Raw genomic sequence first — 20,083 nt, 5'->3', positions numbered from 1 at the left:
TGTGAATAGTGCTGCAATAAACATGGGTGTGCAGGTGCCTCTGGAGTAACCTGTGTCGCATTCCTTTGGGTATATCACCAAGAGTGGTATTGCTGGATCATGTGGCAGATCTATGTTTAGATTTTTAAGAAGCCTCCAGATTTTTTTCCAGAGTGATTGTACTAGTTTGCATTCCCACCAGCAGTGAATAAGGGTTCCTTTTTCCCCACATCCTCGCCAACAACTATTGTTGGTGGTGTTTCTAATCATGGCCATTCTAACAGGGGTGAGGTGGAATCTTAGTGTGGTTTTGATTTGCATTTCCTTTATGGCTAGAGATGGTGAGCATTTTTTCATGTGTTTTTTGACCATTTGAATTTCTTCTTTTGAGAAAGTTCTGTTTAGTTCACTTGCCCATTTCTTTATTGGTTCATTGATTTTGGGAGAGTTTAGTTTTTTGAGTTCCCTATATATTCTGGTTATCAGTCCTTCCTCTAATGTGTAGCTGGAAAATATTTTCTCCCACTCTGTGGGTGTTCTTTTCAGTTTAGAGACCATTTCTTCTGTTGCGCAGAAGTTTTTTAGTTTTTTGAGGTCCCATTTGTCTATACTTTCTCTTAGTTGCTGAGCTGCTGGGGTTCCATTAAGGAAGTCCTTGCCTATACCTATAACTTACAAAGTGTTTCCTATTCTTTCCTGTACCAACTTTAGAGTTTGGGGTCTGATATTAAGGTCCTTGATCCATTTTGAGTTAATACTAGCACAGGATGATAAACATAGATCTAGTTTCAGTTTTTTGCAGACTGCTAACCAGTTTTCCCAACAGTTTTGCTTGAACAGGCTGAATTTCTCCATCGTATATTTTTAGTGCCTTTGTCAAAAATAAGTTGGGTATAGTTGTGTGGATTCATATCTGGATCCTCTATTCTGTTCCACTGGTCTTCATGTCTGTTTTTATGCCATTACCATGCTGTTTTTATTGTTATTGCTTTGTAATATAGTTTGAAGTCGGGTATTGTGATACCTCCAGCATTGTGTTTTTTTTGTTTTTGAGTATTGCCTTGGCTATTCTTGGTCTCTTGTGTTTCCAAATGAATTTTAGGGTAGATTTTTCAGTCTCTTTGATGAATGTCATTGGGATTTTGTTGGAAATGCATTAAACATGTAGATTGCTTTTGGGAGTATAGACATTTTTACTATGTTGATTCTACCAATCCATGAGCATGGAAGGTCTCTCCACTTTCTATAGTCTTCCTCAATCTCTTTCTTCAGGGATTTATAGTTTTCCTTGTAGAGGTCGTTCGCATCCTTTAAGTTTACTCCTAGATATTTGATTTTTTTTGAGGCTATTGTAAATGGCATTGTTTTCATATATTCTTTCTCATTTTTTTCATTGTTAGTGTATGAAAAAGCTAATGATTTTTCTACGTTGACTTTATATCCTGCTACCTTGCTATAGCTGTTGATGGTGTCTAGGAGTTTTGGGTAGAGTTTTTTGGGTCATAGCATATCATCTGCAAATAGGAATATTTTGACAGTTTCTTTACCTATTTGTATTCCTTTTTTTCCTTCTTCTTGCCTTATTGCTCTGGCTAGGAATTCCAGTACTATGTTGAATAGGAGTGGGGATAGTGGGCATCTTTGTCTCATTCCTGATTTCAGAGGGAATGGTTTCAGTTTTTCCCCATTAGGTATAATGTTGGCTATAGGTTTGCCATATATAGTTTTTATAATGTTGAGGTACTTTCCTTCTATTCCTAGTTTTCTTAGAGCTTTCATCATGAAATGATGTTGGATCTTATCAAAGGCTTTTTCTGCATCTGTTGAGATGATCAAGTGGTTTTTGTCTTTGCTTATGTTAATGTGCTGTATTACATTTATACATTTGCATATGTTGAACCACCCCTGCATTCCTGGAATGAAGCTGACTTGGTCATGATGAATGATTTTTCTGATCTGTTGTTTTGTATTCAGTTTGCCATTTTTTTACTGAGGATTTTTGCATCGATGTTCATTAAGGACATTGGCCTATAGTTGTCCTTTTTGGAGGTGTCTTTGCCTGGTTTTGGGATGAGTGTAATACTGGCTTCATAAAATGTATTAGGCAGTGTTCCTTCCCTTTCTATTTTGTGGAACAGTTTAAGGAGGGTTGGTGTTAGTTCTTCTTTAAAGGTCTGATAGAATTCCTTAGAGAATTCCTCAGGTCCTGGAATTTTCTTTTTTGGGAGACTCTTTATTGCTGCTTCAATTTCATTTTGTGTTATAGATGTATTCAGGTGATTAATATCCTGTTGGTTCAGTTTTGGATAATAGTAAGTATCTAGAAATCTATCCATTTCTTCAAGATTTTCATATTTATTAGAATGTAGTTTCTCAAAGTAGTCTCTGATGATCTCCTGGACTTCCATGGTGTTTGTTGTTATCTCCCCTTTTGCATTCCTGATTTTACTGGTTTGAGGTTTTTCTCTCCTCATTTTAGTCAGGTTTCCAGGGGTCTGTCGATCTTGTTTATTTTTTCAAAGAACCAACTTTTTGTTTCATTAATTCTTTGTATTTTTTTGTTTGTTTGTTTCTATCTCATTGATTTCGGCTCTTATTTTTATTATTTTTCTCCTTCTATTTGTTTTGGGATTTGCTTGTTCTTGTTTTTCTAGGAGTTTGAGATGTAACATTAGGTCATTGATTTGAGGTCTTTTAGTCTTTTTAATATATGCACTCATGGCTATAAACTTCCTCTCAGGACTGCCTTTGCTGTGTCCCATAGGTTACAGTAGGTTGTGTTTTCATTTTCATTAACTTCCAGGAACCTTTTAATTTCCTCTTTTATTTCATTGATGACCCATTGGTCATTGAGCAATGTGTTGTTCAGTTTCCAGCTGCTTGCATGTTTTCTGTTTTTATTTTTGTTGTTGAGTTCTAGTTTTAATGCATTATGATCAGATAGAATACATGGTATTATTTCTATTTTCTTATATTTGCCGAGGCTTGCTTTGTGCCCTAGGATATGATCAATTTTGGAGAAGGTTCTGTGGGCTGCTAAGAAAAATGTGTATTGTGTAAAAGTTGGATGAAATGTTCTGTAGACATCAAGTAGGTCCATTTGCTCTGTGGTATGTTTTAGATCTAGGATTTCTTCATTGATTTTTTGTTTGGATGACCTATCTAGATGGTGATGGGGGGTATTACAATGCCTCTATTTTAAAATAATGATAACTATTTTATTCTGAAATTTTGATTATCAAAATTAGTTATTTATTAACTTTGAAGGGCAAATAATTTTGAGAATGCAATCTTATTTTTTTCAATTTTTTTATTATTGTTCTGGGGACACATTGTGACATTTATAAAAGTTCTTACAATATATCATACTTGAATTCATCTCCTCCATCATTCTCTTTTATGCCCCATCTCCCTATTCCTGGAATAGTTTCAATGTCTCTCATTTTTCCATTTACATACATTGTACATAATATTTCTTCCATATTCACCTTCCTACACCCTTTCTTTATATCCTCTCCCTCCCACTGATACCAACTCCCCAGACAGGACCTGTTTTGCATTCCCGTTCTCCATCTTTGAAAAAAAATTGACATTTTTGTTTGTTTAGGATAGCTCTACAGGGAGTTTTCTTGTGACATTTCCATGTTTTTATGTATTATAACCCAAATTGGTTCATCCCTTCTATTCCCCTTCTTATAATAAGTTCAACAATTATAAAAAGTCTATATTCATTCTTGTATAGGAAATATATCAACCATATTCACCTTTTAAACTTCTTTCTTTTACCTCCCTCTCTTGTATGTGACATCCCCTTAGCATGACCTGTTTTTCATAATATTGCTTATATTTGTATTGCATCTATATTCCTCATATGAAAGAAAACATATGGTCTTTCACTTTCTGAACCTGGCTTATTCCACTTAAGATGATGGTCTCCAGTTCCATCCACTTACTTGCAAATGACAAAGTTTCATTTTTTTTTATAGCTGAATAAAATTCTGTTGTGTATAAATGCCTCATTTTCTTAATCCATTTACCAGTTGTGGGGCATCTTGGCTGTTTCTATAGTTTAGTTATTGTGAATAGTGCTTCAATAAACATGGGTGTGCAAGTGTCTTTATTGTAACCTGACTTGCATTCCTTCAGCTATGTCCCTAGGAGTGGTATTGCTGGGTCATATGGTTGTTCTATTATTAGTTTTTTGAGGAGTCCCCATACTGTTTTCCACAGTGGTTGTATTAATTTACATTCCCACCAACAGTGTATGAGGGTTCCTTTTTCCCCACATCCTCACCAACATTTGTTATTGTTTGTGTTCTTGATGATAGCCATTCTAACAGGAGTTGAATCTTAATGCAGTTTTGATTTGCATTTCCTTTATGGCCAGCAGTGTTAGCATTTCTTCATCATGTTTTTTGGCTTCTTCTTTTGAAAAACCTCTGTTCGGTTCATTTGCCCATTTCTTCATTGGGTCATTGATTTTTTGGGGAGTTTAGTTTTTCGAGCTCCCTGAATATTCTGGTTATTAATCGCTTGTCAGGTGGATAGCTGGCAAAGATTTCCTCCTATTCTGTGGGCTGCCTCTACAATCTGGTGACCATTTCTTTTGTTATGCAGAAGCCTTTCAATTTCAAGTAGTCTCATTTGTCAATCTGAAATGCAAATAATTTTAATCAGTGGAATTGTTTCAGAAAACTGAATTGCCACAGAAATAAAGTTACTATATATTTTTATATATACACTGTATGTGGAAGATAAATATTTTAAGCTGCTATGAAGAGCAGAAAAAATTCCTACAGATTTCTGAATTGTATATTTATATGTTGAAGTGAAGTACTAACCCTATTACACTTTTTAATGTGACTGTTACTTGGAGATAAGGCCCTTCAAGAAGCAATTAAGGTTAAGTAAGATCATATGGGTGATCCCTAAACTAATATGGTAAGTTCCTTATGAGAAGAGGGAGAGAAAAGTGATGTAAGCAAGATGATATGGAAGGAGAAATCAGCTGTCATCCCCCAACAATGACAAAATCCAATTAGCTATGCATAAACAAATAGTCCAAAGAATGACTCAAGAGTCCAATTAAGAATCTGCAGCAACACAGTGGAGCGAAAAATAGAATAACCACATAGAAAAGATCACTTGGGGAAGGGGATAGCCATATGTGAACCATCTGGAGATAACTAGGAGAAAGAACATGGGTGGGGGTTTTTAGAATTAGGCATGTGACAGGCACAACTGTGGACTGCAGTGACCTGCTCTGCAAAGGACTATGACAGTCTTTGCTGCTAAGTATCTCACAGCTGCCACAGACTCCTGGAAACTTTCACAGTGGATGTCCCCTTAGTGTTCATCAACATAGACCTCAACACTCAGCAGTCTGCTCCACAGAGGACACTGGTGACTTTTTGCCACTGAGGTAACTAACATCCATTGCTATTGTGGAACATTGGAGAGAGAGATGCTGCTGTGTTTCCACTTCAATAAAGACGCACTATTGTGGTGCCCCAGAACTACCATGTCTCCAAAATGGGAGCTGCTCCCTTTTGGTGCATACCTGTATTCCAGGCCCTGGCTCTATGGCAGCAGTAGGTATGACCACACACCTCATACTTCAAAGCCATCTTAACAATGAGCTAGCCTGCACTGTGGACCCTGTTACTCTGCATGTCTGAGCTCCAGACACTGGCTCTTTAGCCACCTAATAAATGCCTATTGTGTGGAAATCAGAGCTACTGCTATATCAGGTGCATCTGAAATGCAGATGCCAGAGCAGCAGTAAATCTGCACATGTCCATGCTCTGAACCTCAGATCCTAAGGCAAAAACCATACCTAGAGTCAGTGCCATAATGGGAGTACTTATGTCCTGGACCCAAACATACTGTAGTTCTGCACAGATGCACATTTAAGACCTCATCTGTTTATTGTTCCTAAAGTTCCCATACCTCACACACTATTGCCAATACTGTAGCAGGACACCAATACCATTTCTACACACACCCTGGGTCTCAGTTCTTCCATATGTACCCATCATCCATGTCCTACCTCTATGCCTGCAACATGGGCACTGCATATGAAACTCTGATGCCACTGCCACCATGAGCCTATCTACAAGCTGAATCTGGCACCAAGAGATATCTCCTAAGGCAAGAGATTAGTAATGTCCCAGCACCCTTCACCACTAAATACCTTAACAGCCCTCACAATGTTAAGACACCAATAGCCATGGCCACTGAAATTTTTACTAATGCATGGTGTTAGTCATTGTATTCTTTAGTTTCAATTGACACACGTGCACAGAAATCATTCTGTTGTTTACTCCTGAAGGTCAGAACTGCCACACCTAACTGGCATCTCACACCCACTCATAGTTGAAGTTATTTGCCCCCATTGAAAGTTATCTATAAAGTCTGGAAGAGGGTGAATACTCAAGGCAATAAGAAATACAAAAACAAAGAAAACATGACACACCAATGGAACATAATAATTGTCTATTAACCTACCTAAAAGAAAAGGAGATTCACAAAGAATTCAAAAAAAATTATTTAAACTAAGTGAGCTAAAAGATCAGAAAAATAATACTTGAAAAAACTCTAACTCTTGAATAAATAGATAGAAATAAATTTTTTAAAGAACTCTGGAGCTAAGGAATACAATCAATAAAACTGAAAAACACAGCAGAGTGCATGAACAGCATTAAGTGAAATAAAAAGAATGAGGAAATTCAAAGGCAGATAATTTGAAAAATATCCAGTCAGAGGAGAAAAAAGAAAAAATATTGAAAAATAATAAATAAAGTCTACAGGACTTATGGGAAATATCAAAAGAGTTAAAATTTGCATTGTTGCCATTTTAGAAGAAGGAGAGAGAAAGGGGGTAGAAAAGTTATTTAAAGGAATAATAGTTAAAATTACCATAATTAGGGAAGATTTATTGACATCCAGGAACATGAAGCTTAAAGCTCTCTAAAGCTCAACACAAGACAACTTCACAGAGATACATTATAATCAAACTATCAAATATCCAAGACACGTTACTATCAAACTGACCAAAAAGAGTTCCACTAATAAGATGGCTGTTGGGAAGCTCCTGATTTTTCACTCTAATTATGTTCCACAAATAAAACCAATTCAATGAATAAACAACAAATAACTATCTAATCATCAGTTTAGAAGGTGCAAGGTAGCAGAGATTGTAGGATGAACAGGTCTAGAGATCTAATGTACACCATGAGGATCACAGTTAACAAAATTGTGCTGTTAAAAAAAATCAAAGATGGAAAGACAATTTTGAAAGGAAAAGCCAAAACAAAAAAATAGAGTTCCTTGCAGATAAGAGAACTTTCATAAGGTTGTTAGCAAGTTTTCAGCAGAAACTTTATAGGCCAAGAGGGGACAGATGATATAGTCAAAGTAATTAAAGAACAAAACTCTGCTAACTAAGGCTATTTCACCTGAAAGCTGTCTTTCAAAAGAAAAAGAAAAAGATTTTCTGAAACAAACAAAAGTGTGGGGTGGTCATAACCACTAGACTTAAAGGGAATTCGTCAAGATGAAATGAAACAATCTAATTAGTAACATGAAAACATATGAATGTATGAAATTCTGGTATTGTTAGGGTCCGAGAATCCTATTCTTCCGAGAGACAGAGAGTCACGCGTGAATGCAATCAACAAAGCAGAGTTTATTGAGCTGGCAAGCCAGGGTCAAGCTCCCACACAGACACACAGGTCCGATTGGGCAGACAAGACCCCGAGCCTCTTTAGGGAAGATCTTATATAGGCCCCTACTGGCCGTTACAGCAAAAGCCCACACAGTACATAGCCAATGAGTTTGTAACACCACATACATTTCCAGCCTATCCATTTAAGAGTACATTACTTCTTAGCCTATAGATTTAAGGGTCAGTATTCGTGCACGCGGTTACATTTAGCAAGCAGGCAGGGCACATCTTGCACATACTTCTAGTCGTCTTTCAAAATCTGCTCACATTTCTCACATTTCTCACATTCCACCTGCCCCCATCCTGTTTATCTTATCCTGCATGGGGCATCCTGTGCTGGCTTTACTGGTTTCTGCTATGGGGATCTGCTGGGGCAAAGGGCACATCCTTTCATTCCCCCCTTTTCTTTGGGCTATATTGAGGAATCATTCTCAAGGGGATGAAGAGCCTGGTATTGTTGGCGGAGGACCAGAAGTTGGACAGTGTTAATTCGGTTTTTGATGAAAGTCACAAGTCGGTTTAGAATACAAGGTCCTACTGTTAGAGTAGAGACTGGTTGTTGCACACGCCGCAAGGTAAAAAGGGCTCCTGGATGATTTGTTTTGTAGAGTCTGACTCCCCAGGATTTACCCAATTCCCAATTTGTCACCTTTTTTCCTAAATCAGTGAAATTTATCATAATGGGATTACAATTGGGGGGAGTTGGGCATCCCTTGTTTATAGGTCTAGGTTGGTGGTATGTAATACCAGATTGAGAGACTCTACTTAACTGAATAAGGTCCCCCTGTTTGGGGGGTGGCCACCATATATCCCCTGAGCTCTCACAACCCCATGACTTACAATAAAAGTCTGCGATTCCTCCACATTTTTCTGTGGTTGGGTTGGGGAGCGGGGCAGACATAGAAGTAACTTTGGCGCAAATCCCATTGTCCCCTGCCAATGAATAAGGCCCTTAAGTCAAAGTATAATTCTGGGAACCAGGTGCTGGGAGGGGTCACCTTGGAGGTCTGGTTAAGAATGTCTCCTGTGGATACATCTACAATCATCCAGGTCAGGTTAAAAGGTTGATGTGGATTTTTGTATGCCCCAAGCAAGTGGTGGACAGGGTTAGAAAAAGGAATAAGGTTACCGAGGTCCAGTTTGCTGAAGTTTGAGTTTGAAGGAATTGTCCTTGTGGTGGGACACCCTTCTTGTTGGCAGGAAGTCTTCCTTCACAGCTACCGGGTCTGCCGGTCTGATGTGGGTGTAGTGGACCCAGGTGATGATCCCATTCTAGGAGGGCTGTGGAGCATCTGGGGTGTTTTCGTTTTCCGGAGCATCCCATATCAGCCGGAGCTTGAGTGGATTTGTGGGATGCTGTCGTGCAGTCCAATTTCCCTGCTCCTCCTGAGGACGTGCCCGTCTCACATGGGAGTGGTGTACCCATGGTGCAATTCCATCGACCTTGAGGGCGGTGGGGGTAGTAAGCAGTACAACATAAGGTCCTTTCCATCTAGGCTCTAGGGTTTTGGACTGATGCCTTTTAACCCATACCATGTCACCCGGGACTATGCCATGTTCCGGAGTCGGGACCCTCTCAGTAGTATGGTACGCTTGAATTAAGGGCCATATTTGTTGTTGCACCTTAGCTAGAGCCTGTAGCATAGTCAGGTAATTTGGGGCCAGATCACCTAGTCCCGGGCTTAAGGTCCTTTGAATGATGGGGGGTGGAGCCCCATACAGGATCTCAAAGGGGGTTAGCCCATGGACATAAGGGGAGTTCCGGACTCGGAAGATGGCCAAGGGAAGGAGTGTCACCCAATCACCGCCAGTCTCCAAGGCCAATTTGGCTAAAGTCTCCTTTAATGTCCTATTCATCCTTTCTACTTGCCCTGAGCTCTGGGGGTTATATTCACAATGTAGTTTCCAATTGGCCCCCATAGCCTGGGCTAGTCCCTGCAGGACTTTACTAACAAAAGCCGGACCGTTATCTGACCCAATTGCCTCAGGCACCCCGTACCTGGGTATGATTTCCTCTAGTAAGGCTTTTGCCACTACCTGACTCGTCTCCCTCTTCCCAGCTTCTTCCCGGGGCCCTCTCCCATTCCCAAATACCTGTGTGGTGCCCCTCCCTTCGTCCTGGTTTCATAGCTGTACAGCTAGCACAATCCTCCACAATTTGACGGAAGGCCGCGGTCTGGTTTGGAAATCGGAGTTGTGCAGATGTCAGCAAGTCTAGCAACTTTCTCCGCCCCAAGTGGGTGGACTTATGTAAGTTAGCTAACAGGAATCGGCCGAGTTTCTCGGGCAGGATTAGCTTGCCTTTCAAGTCGCTTCTCCATTTATCCTCCCTTTTTCTAGTGAGGGAGTGGGCTCTAATCCAAGTGAAATCCTCCGAGGAGTACTCTGGTCAGGGAGGTAGCGAAGGGAGCTCGGGGACAGGCACATCTATAGCCGTGACCACGGAGGGACTCACCATTGCTGCTCTCCTAGCTTCTTGATCCACCCTGTTGTTACCGACAGCTTCCGGAGTCTTGGCAGACTGATGGCCTGGGACATACATCACTGCCACTGCCTTCGGTTTTTTTCACTGCTATTAATAGACGCAGGACTTCGGCCAGGTTTTTTAAGCCTTTCCCTTCTGCTGTGCGAAATCCCCTTTCGCGATAGATGGCTCCGTGGACGTGGATGGTACCGAAAGCATAGCGGCTATCGGTGTAGATATTGACTCGTTTTCCTTTTGCCCTTTCCAGGGCCTCGGCCAAGGCAATTAATTCTGCCTTTTGGGCTGAGGTTCAAGGTGGGAGGGCGCTGCTCCATACCGTGTTTCCTTCTTGGTCGACCACTGCTGCCCCTGCCCTTCGGACTCCATTTTGGACAAAACTGCTTCCATCAGTGTACCAGTTTAATTTACAGCCGGACAGTGGGGTGTCCTTTAGGTCAACCCGTACCTGGGTAACTTCGGAGAGGAACTCCTTGCAGTCATGGACAGGTGTCTGTAGTTCCGGGTTGGGCAACAGGGTGGCAGGGTTTAGAGTTACGGGATCTGTGAAGGTGATCCAAGGGGAATCCAGCAAGAGCCCCTGGTAGTGGGTGAGCCTGGCATTCATCATCCATTTCCCAGGGTGTTGTTTAAGGACTCCCTCCACCGGGTGAGGGGCCGTGACCTGGAGGGCCTGTCCAAAGGTTAATTTGTCTGCTTCTCTCACTAACATGGCAACGGCCGCTATGATGCGGAGGCATGGGGTCCATCCTGATGCTACTGCGTCTAATTTCTTGGAAAGATATGCCACAGGTCTCTTCCAGGGACCTAACTGTTGGGCCAGGACTCCTTTGGCTACCCCCTTTTTTTTATCCACAAACAGAGTGAATGATTTTGTGGGGTCTGGTAGGGTCAAGGCAGGGGCCTAGAGAAGAGCGGCCTTTAGCTGGTCAAAGGCCCGCTGTTGTTCCTCTCCCCACCTCCAATCCGGAGCCTCTTTGGTGGCCTCATATAGGGGTCTGGCTATCTCCGCAAATCCCAGAATCCAGAGTCTACAGAACCCTGCGGAGCCCAGAAACTCTCTCACTCCCCTAGTGGATGTGGGGGGTGGAATAGTCAAAATAGTCTGTTTCATGGCATCAGTCAGCCATCTTGCCCCATCTGCGATCCGATAACCTAGATATGTCACTAACCTTTCACAGATGTGGGCCTTCTTGGCACTCGCCCGATATCCCAGCTCACCTAACGCCGTTAGCAGGTGTTCAGTAGCCTCGCTGCACTCCTCTCGGGTTTCTGCCGCTAACAGTAAGTCATCAACGTACTGTAGTAGAGTGACTCGCGGGTGACTCCGGCGAAAGGGCTCCAGGTCCTGACTCAGGGCCTCGTTAAACAGGGTGGGAGAATTTTTAAATCCTTGTGGCAGTCTGGTCCAAGTGAGCTGTCCGGTCCGGCCCCCATCCTCTTGCCATTCGAATGCAAATAGCGGCTGGCTGATTTCTGACAATGGAATGCTGAAGAAAGCATCTTTCAAATCAAGGGTTGTATACCATATTTGTGAGGGCAGTAGGTGACTGAGCAAGGTATAGGGATTTGGTACAGTGGGATGAATGTCCTCCGCCCGCTCATTTACCTTTCACAGGTCTTGCACAGGCCTATAGTCCCCGCTTCCCGGCTTTTGGACGGGGAGCAGAGGAGTATTCCAGGCGGACCGACAAGGCCGCAGTACTCCTTCCTTTATTAGCCTGCGGATATGAGGGGCTATGCCTCTTCGAGCCTCTTTGGGCATAGGATACTGTTTTACCCGAATGGGAAGAGCGGAAGCCTTCAATTGTATAACTACGGGAGGGAGGTGTTTGGCAAGGCCAATTCCCACAGTCTCTGCCCAGGCTGTGGGAAACCTTTTTAGCCATTGGGCTATGTCCCCTCCTGGCTCCTGTCAGTTCTCAAACAGTCAATATTCGTCAGCCAATGATAGGGACAGGACGTGTATCGGGCTCCCCTCCCGATCCTCCTTTCTCAATTTCTCCTGGGCCTCCCTGTCTTCCTTTCTCCTCCTTTCCTCCCTTTCTTCTGGAGTTTTCCTTGTGGTAAAGACCTTCTCTGCTATCTGTAACATTTCCCTAATGGTTATCTCCCCTAAGTTTCCTGTTTATTGAGTTTTCTCCTAATGTCTGGAGCTGCCTGATTAATGAATGAGAATACCACAGCAGACCGGTGGATCTCCGCCTTGGGGTTAATAGGGGTGTACTGACGGTATGCCTCATAGAGGCGCTCTAAGAATCCGGCCGGGCTTTCATTTTCCCCTTGGACAACTGCCTTTACCTTTGCAAAGTTGGTGGGCCTCCTAGCAGCCGCTCAGAGACCTGCCATAAGAGTCTGGCGGTAGATTCGGAGACGCTCCCTACCTTCTGCAGTCCCGAAATCCCAATCAGGGTGGCGTAGGGGGAAGGCCTCGTCTATGGCTGGTTGGAGGGTTGTGGGTCTCCCGTTGTCCCCCAAGACGTTCTTTCTAGCTTCGTAGAGGATGCGCTCCGGCTCCTCCGTCGTAAAAAGAGTATTGAGCAGCTGGTGACATTCGTCCCATGTGGGGCGGTGTGTATGCATGACGGACTCCAGGAGATCTATGAGACACTTAGGGTCTTCTGAAAAGGGTGGGTTCTGTGTCCTCCAGTTATATAGATCACTGGAGGAGAAGGGCCAGTACTGAAACTGTTGCCCCCCTCCCGGTCCTCCTTGGCCTACCGTCCGGACTGGAAATGTGGGGACAGTTTCCTCCCCATGTGTTGATGAGGAGGGCCCATCTTTTCCCTCCCTTTCCTGTACCCCTCGGGGGCGGAGTCTTCGGCCCATTCCTCCTCCGGCCGTCGGCCCTGTTGAGGAGGATGAGGAAATTTCCTCCTCCGGAGCACTGGCCTGACCAGGGGGAGTCACGTATGGGGGCGGCCGATCTTCCTCTACCCCCGCGATGGATGGGTAAAGGGGGGAACTCTCTGGTAAGACCGGGGGTGGTAAAGAGGGTGTCCTATTTTGAGGACTGGTCAGGGAGGGAAGGGGAGGTTTCTCTTCCTCTTTTATGACCAAGGCAGGCGTGACTGGGGTTTTAGCCCCGGGAGCCGAACTGGAGGGGTGAGTCAGAAAAGCTGTTAACTGAGAGGGGGGTTCCCCGCTAAATCTTCCCAAACCAAAATGTAGGGGACCTGATCTGGGTGGCCTTGATTGCTTGGTAGGAAAACGACAGCCTTGACCTTAGTGATCAGGTCTAGGGAGAGGGAACCTTGAATGGGCCATCCGACTCCGAAGGTGGGCCATTCTGCAGAACAAAGGGTGTCGAACTTACCTTTCTTAATGACCAGACCTGCATTTAATGCCCTTTTTTTGACTTCTGGAAAGTGAGAGAGAATCAAAGACTTTGGGGTTGCTTGTCCCTGTCCCATTGTGGGATGAGAAGCAACCGCCAGGAGAGATAGAACAAAAAGGGTGAAAGCAACAATAACTCCACACACACAGAACACTCTCCACCACTCACTTGGACCGGTCCTTCTCTCACACTGGTGCGCACCCCATTCAATCTCCTCACCGTCCAATTTGGATATCAGGCCAAAAGGTGTCCACTTGACGGGTGGTCGGTCGACTAGTTCAATTAGTTCTTCACCTGGCGCCAGGATTCCTGAAATGCTCAAGCCCAAATGAGAGGAAAGCCTCTCCCAGCAGGACCTTGTGGTCCCCTTAACGAGAGTCCCAGAATGAATCTCCCCGGGGATTGGCCAAATCCCTGCCACGGCCCAAACGGGAACAATCATCTACCAATTAGTTCCCTCCAAATGAGAATCTCAGACTCTCCCAATGCCTAGGACTTGGAATCACCTCTGCTTTCTCGTGGACGGTCTGCCTTCTCGAAAAAGGGTGGGACCTCCAAATGTTAGGGTCCGAGAATCCTATTCCTCCGAGAGACAGAGAGTCACGCGTGAATGCAATCAACAAAGCAGAGTTTATTGAGCTGGCAAGCCAGGGTCAAGCTCCCACACGGACACACAGGTCCGATTGGGCAGACAAGACCCCGAGCCTCTTTAGGGAAGATCTTATATAGGCCCCTACCGGCCATTACAGCAAAAGCCCGCACAGTACATAGCCAATGAGTTTGTAACACCACATACATTTCCAGCCTATCCATTTAAGAGTACATTACTTCTTAGCCTATAGATTTAAGGGTCAGTATTCGTGCACGCGGTTACATTTAGCAAGCAGGCAGGGCACATCTTGCACATACTTCTAGTCGTCTTTCGCAATCTGCTCACATTCCTCACATTCCACCTGCCCCCATCCTGTTTATCTTATCCTGCATGGGGCATCCTGTGCTGGCTTTACTGGTTTCTGCTATGGGGATCTGCTGGGGCAAAGGGCACATCCTTTCAGTATAAGTAAGTATCTTGTCAAATTAGAATACCTTAATACTATATTGGTTGGGCATGAATAACATAACTCTAGTATACAGGTTAAAAGACAAAAATGCTTAAAATAACTGTACCTACAATAACTTATGGATACACTGTATAAAATATGTAAATTGTGACATCAAAACATGTATATAGGAGAGGTAAGTATAGAAATTTTAGTATACAATCAAAGTATGTTATCAGAAAAACTGTTATAGCTACTATTTGTTTTATGTATGCTTCAAAAAACCTATAGTGGAAACCTAAGCTAGAAAAGATTGAAGGTGTATGAACACAGAAAATTATCAAATCACAAAGGAAGTTAGGAGCAGGTGAGTATCTCATATAATGACTATTGGTGGAAAAATCTTCATCAAACTGCCAGCCAGATGAATTCAATAGCACATTAGAAGAATCGTACACTCTGAATATATTACTCAAACATACTTTGTGCAAAACAAAATATCAGACACAGGAGAGTAGATCTTGTATGAACCCATTAATATAAAGCTCAAAATCTGTTGTCCTAAAAGTGAGAATGATAGCTGCCTTTTGGGATGGGCAATAGCTAGAAAAGAGGACTTCCAGGTGCTGGTTTCATAGGCATCATAGAAAATTTGTGAAATGTTATTGAGCTGTACATTTATGACTTACTCATTTTTTAATAATTATATGCATCAATAAAAAGTTGAAAACAAAGGTAATAGTAACTGCACTAGAGCCTCTGTGATTTATTTGATCATGAGTATGTTCCTACAGATTTCTCTCACATTGCTTTCTCTCACAATGCATATCCATCAAGAGTCACATGTTTTCTGAGTCTATTCTCACAACTTTTTTCAGCCTTTACTAAATTTTTACCCCTCATTTGTGGCTAATTATTTTTCACTGGCTGGAGCACTTGCTGAAAGAATTTTATAAAACATGTTTTTCTCATTTATTTGTTGAATAACAATAACATTGTTCTAAAATACTGGATTCAATATTCTCCTCTTTAGTGTATCAAATTTCTCTTTTCAGAATGAAGTAGCCACTTTCTAAGGCTTTTTGACTTATACTGAGTTTCATTATTTATATTATCAATTGACTTTCTTTCTTATTCATTTTTATACAAATAAAATTTTCATTGTCAGAGTTACTTGTGCACAATAAGAGAAAAAGAGTACCAGAGATTGTATTAGTTTTCTTTTGCTGCAGTAATAAATTATTGCTTGCTGGTTTAAAACAACTCCAATTTATTGTTTTGTAGTTTTAGAAATCTGAAGTACAAAGCAAAGCAACCAAGATCATGAAAGTAAAAGGGGACTAAAAGGAAGATAGAAAGAAAAGGGTGAAGGAAGAAGGAGGGAGGATAGAAATATTAATAGTGGGGTGAAAATTATCAAAATTACTATGTGTTATGGAGATGTCATTATGAAATCCCTTACTGTGTACAATTTAATATATACCAATTAAAAACAAATCTAAAATTTAAACTAAAATTAAAATGTTGACAGAGCTGCATTTCTTTTACAAGCTTTAGGGGAGAATCCATTTCTTTGCAGCTTCTAGATGCTACCTGCATTCTTTTACTCATAGTCCTCATTCATCTTCAAAGCTAGTTTGTGAGATTCTTTCTTACATGACATCACTCTGACACTGACTACTGTCTCCCTCTTCCATATTTAAGGAGTTCTGGTCAATACAATATAGCCTCTTGTTTTAAGGTCAGCTAATTAGCAAGCTTAATTCTATCTGCTGTCTTAATACCTCTTGGCCATGTAGTGTAACACATTCAGTTTGGACAGAGACGCATCGAGATTTTGTATGATTGGTTGTACTTTGTCACAAGCTTGATTACTGAATCCCATATTCTAGTCTTACAATGATCAAGATTAAAATATGTGCCATGCTTTATAGGTTTTTTTTAGAAAGTTATAAAAGATATTGCTCTCAACCCACCACCAAAAAGCACTGAACTATGCAAATTCATAACTATTCTTGAGAATGATGAAGGGGGTGAATTAAACTATGATATACTGTAAGAACTTTTGTAAATGTCACAATGTACCCCCAGTACAACAGTAATAAAAATTAAGAAAAAAAATTTCTTTAAATTGAAAAAAAAGAAACAAAAACCTACTTTTGAACTCATCAGAGGTCACAGGGAAACCAACCCAAAATCTAAAGAAAAACAGGTGCCTCCAAGCAGAGAAGAGAATTAAGCTTTATTTACCTCGTGGAGATGCAGCAAGATACCCTAAAACAAGAACAATTTGGGCAAAATTTTAAATGAATTGCTAAAAGCTTAGTGTGGGCTGCCACATGAATTTAAAATCTTTAGGAACCACGGAAATAAAGAGAAAGTTACCTCCACTTGTAAGCTTTTCTCTATGAACTCATAAGAAAGCATGAACATCATGTGACTGTCCTAAGAAAGCCTGGGGGAATGGAAGAACAACCACTGTAGGAAAGACACAAAGCCTTGCCTGAACTCCTCCTCTCCTATTTACTTTATGTAAAAAAAGCAACAAAAAGCCTTAAGCCAAGGGATACAGAGACACAATTCACTACAAGAAGTAAACAGAGTTTAAAAAAAATCTCTACCCATGAAACCAGAAATGCATGTTAGGCCCAGAATATTGTAGGTCTACCACAATTAGGGCAACGCTAGACCACTAAGAAGATCCCACTCCCAAACTTAGACACATAGCCAGGACTGAGGCTGATTCAGAACAACAGGCAGTACCCCCAACCACCAGACTAACAAATATCAGTAGTCTATTGCTAGGAGATGGGGAAAGAATGTGGGAAAATGCCATTTCTGAGAAGAAGGCACAAAAAGAAGAGCAAAAGCTGAGAGAGGAACACGAAACAAATAAACCAAAGCACTTCTGGCAAAATAGTTCCCATCCTAAAAGGAACTCAAAGCATGTGGAATACCACAGGTAAATACAACAACAGAACCCATATAGAGCTTATTTCCTGACTAGACTGATTCAATTTTCCATGTTAGAGATAAGCAAAACAAATAAATATCTCATTTTTACTATGCATAATATGTCTGGCTTTCAATAAAAATGATAAAGGCAATGGAAAAGTTTTAAAAAACTGACAAGAGACAAAGCAACCAAAAGAACCAGTTTCAGATAAAACTCAGATATTGACATAACAGGCAGAAATTTTGAAATGACTACTATGATCAATATGTTAAGTGCAGTAATGAAAAGATGGATAACATTCATGATCGGATGTGCAATTTCAAAAGATGTGGGAACTAAAAGAAAAATGGAAATGTTAGAAATGAAAAACACAGTAACAAAGATGAATAATGCCTTTAACAAGCTTATCAAATAAACTTGACACCACCAAGAAAAGAAACCATTAACTTGAATATAGACCCCAGAAATTGAAAATAAAAAATACAGGATATTCAAGAGCTGTGAGACAACCTCAAACAATCTAGTATATATGCAACTGGAATCCCAAAAGAAGAGAGATAGTAGATGCCAGAAGAAATATTTGAGGAGATAATGGTTGAAATCTTCCAATACGGGAAATAGTAGTCTTTTCAAAAACTTGTCCTGGAAACTCCAGTAGCTCAGCAATTAAAAGATTGTATTGACAAATGGGACAACATGAAACTAAAAACCTTCTGTATAGCAAAGGAAACAGTTACCAGACTGAAGAGAGCCTACAGAATGGGAGAAAATCTTTGCCAGCTATACATCTGACAAGGGATTAATAACCAGAATATTTGGGAGCTCAAAAAACTAACCTCTCAAACAACCCACTAAATAAATGGGCAAATGAACTGAACAGACAATTCTCAAAAGAAGAAGCACAAATGGCCAAAAAATACATGAAGAAATGCTCAACATCTTTGGCCATTAAGGAAATGTAAATCAAAACTACACCAAGATTCCACCTCACCCTAGTCAAAATGGCTACCATCATAACACAAACAACAACAAATGCTGGCAGGGATGTGAGGGAAAAGGAATACTTTGACACTGTTGGTGGGAATGTAAATTAGTGCAACTGCTATGGAAAGTAATATGGAGCTTCCCCAAAAAAACTAAAAATAGAACTACCATATGATCCAGTGATAACACTCCTAGGCATATATCAGAAAGAAGGTACTTCAGGATATGATAGAGCAGTTGCACACCCATGTTTATTGTAGCACTGTTTACAATAACCTAGCTTTGGAAGCAGCCCAGATGCCCACAACTGATGAATGTATTAAGAAAATGTGATATATATACATACATACAACGGAGTTTTATTCAGTCATAAAGAATAAAATTATGTTGTTTGCAGGTAAATGGATGGAACCTAGAGAATTTCATGTTAAGTGAAGTAAGACAAGCTCAAAAAAGCAAAGGATGCATGTATGTGGAAGCTAGAACTATAAGTTAAATGTATATATAGAAACGTATGTGATCATTTATATATGTATATATAGTGACAGAGAAAACAAAATTGTATTAGTGAGTCTGTTTGAGGGGGCTACAGGAGGTGGGAGAGTGAAAATCAATGGCAAAGAATGAAAAATATTGAAACAACCCATATATATAAATATAACATAATGCATTATACAGTAAGCTATTGAATATTATGGGACTATGAGTAAGTAACAGAGGGGATGGGGTAATTGGATAAAAGCACGATATATACAGACCCTATGTACCAAGGTGAACCCCCCTTGGACTATCAATATTTTAAAAAATGAAGCACAGTAGAGAAAAAAATAAATCTTTTCCTGGGTGGGTACCAGTGGGAGGGGAGTGGGCACAAGGAAAGGGGGAATGAGGGTGAATATGGTAGATGTATTTTGTATCCATGTATGAAAATAGAAGAATGAAGCCCATTGAAATTGTTCTAAGGGAAGGGCCAAAGAGGGAGGATGATGGAGGAGATAAATCCAACTAAGATATATTTTAAACATGTATGTAAATATCACAATATATCCCCCTGTACAACTATTATATGCTAATAAAATCATTAAAAATTGTGGAGCAACAGAATATCCATATGTTTAAAAATAAACATTGATTTATACCTTAGAGTTTATGCAAAAATTAACACAGGTCTAAGTGTAAAACATTAAACAATAAAACTTCTAGAAGCAAGCAGAGGGAAGTTTTTGTGACTTAGATTAGATATAGTTTCTTAGATATGACGCCAAAAGCATATGCATAAAAGAAAAGTCTTGACCAACTAGACTTCATTAAAATTAAAAACAGCTACTCAGAAGATACTATTAATAGAATGAAAATACCAGCCATTGCCTAAAATAAAATATTAGCATATAACATATGATAAAATGTTTTTATCCAGGTATATGAAGATCTCAAAATTTAGTGAAAAGACAATGAAGACCTCAATATAAAAATGATAAAGCCAGGTGTGGCCATACACACCAATAATTCCAGTTCTGAGGAGACAAACAGAAGAATCACAAGTTTGAGACCAGTCTGGGCTACACAGAAACAGCTTGTC

The 20,083-nt window shown here is 40.8% G+C and overlaps 1 protein-coding gene across 1 annotated transcript in view; it reads left to right on the top strand.

The window, feature by feature from the left end:
- The window catches only part of Fam227b (family with sequence similarity 227 member B), a 216,960-nt gene that overhangs the window by 13,442 nt on the left and 183,435 nt on the right, over window positions 1-20,083 (top strand). The gene's annotated exons all lie outside the window — the stretch shown is intronic.

The sequence above is a fragment of the Castor canadensis genome, chromosome 2 (genome assembly GCF_047511655.1).
Source record: "Castor canadensis chromosome 2, mCasCan1.hap1v2, whole genome shotgun sequence".
Classification (NCBI taxonomy): Eukaryota; Metazoa; Chordata; class Mammalia; order Rodentia; family Castoridae; genus Castor; species Castor canadensis.
Note: the sequence above shows the minus strand (reverse complement) of the source record. Positions and strands in the feature narration are given on the sequence as shown.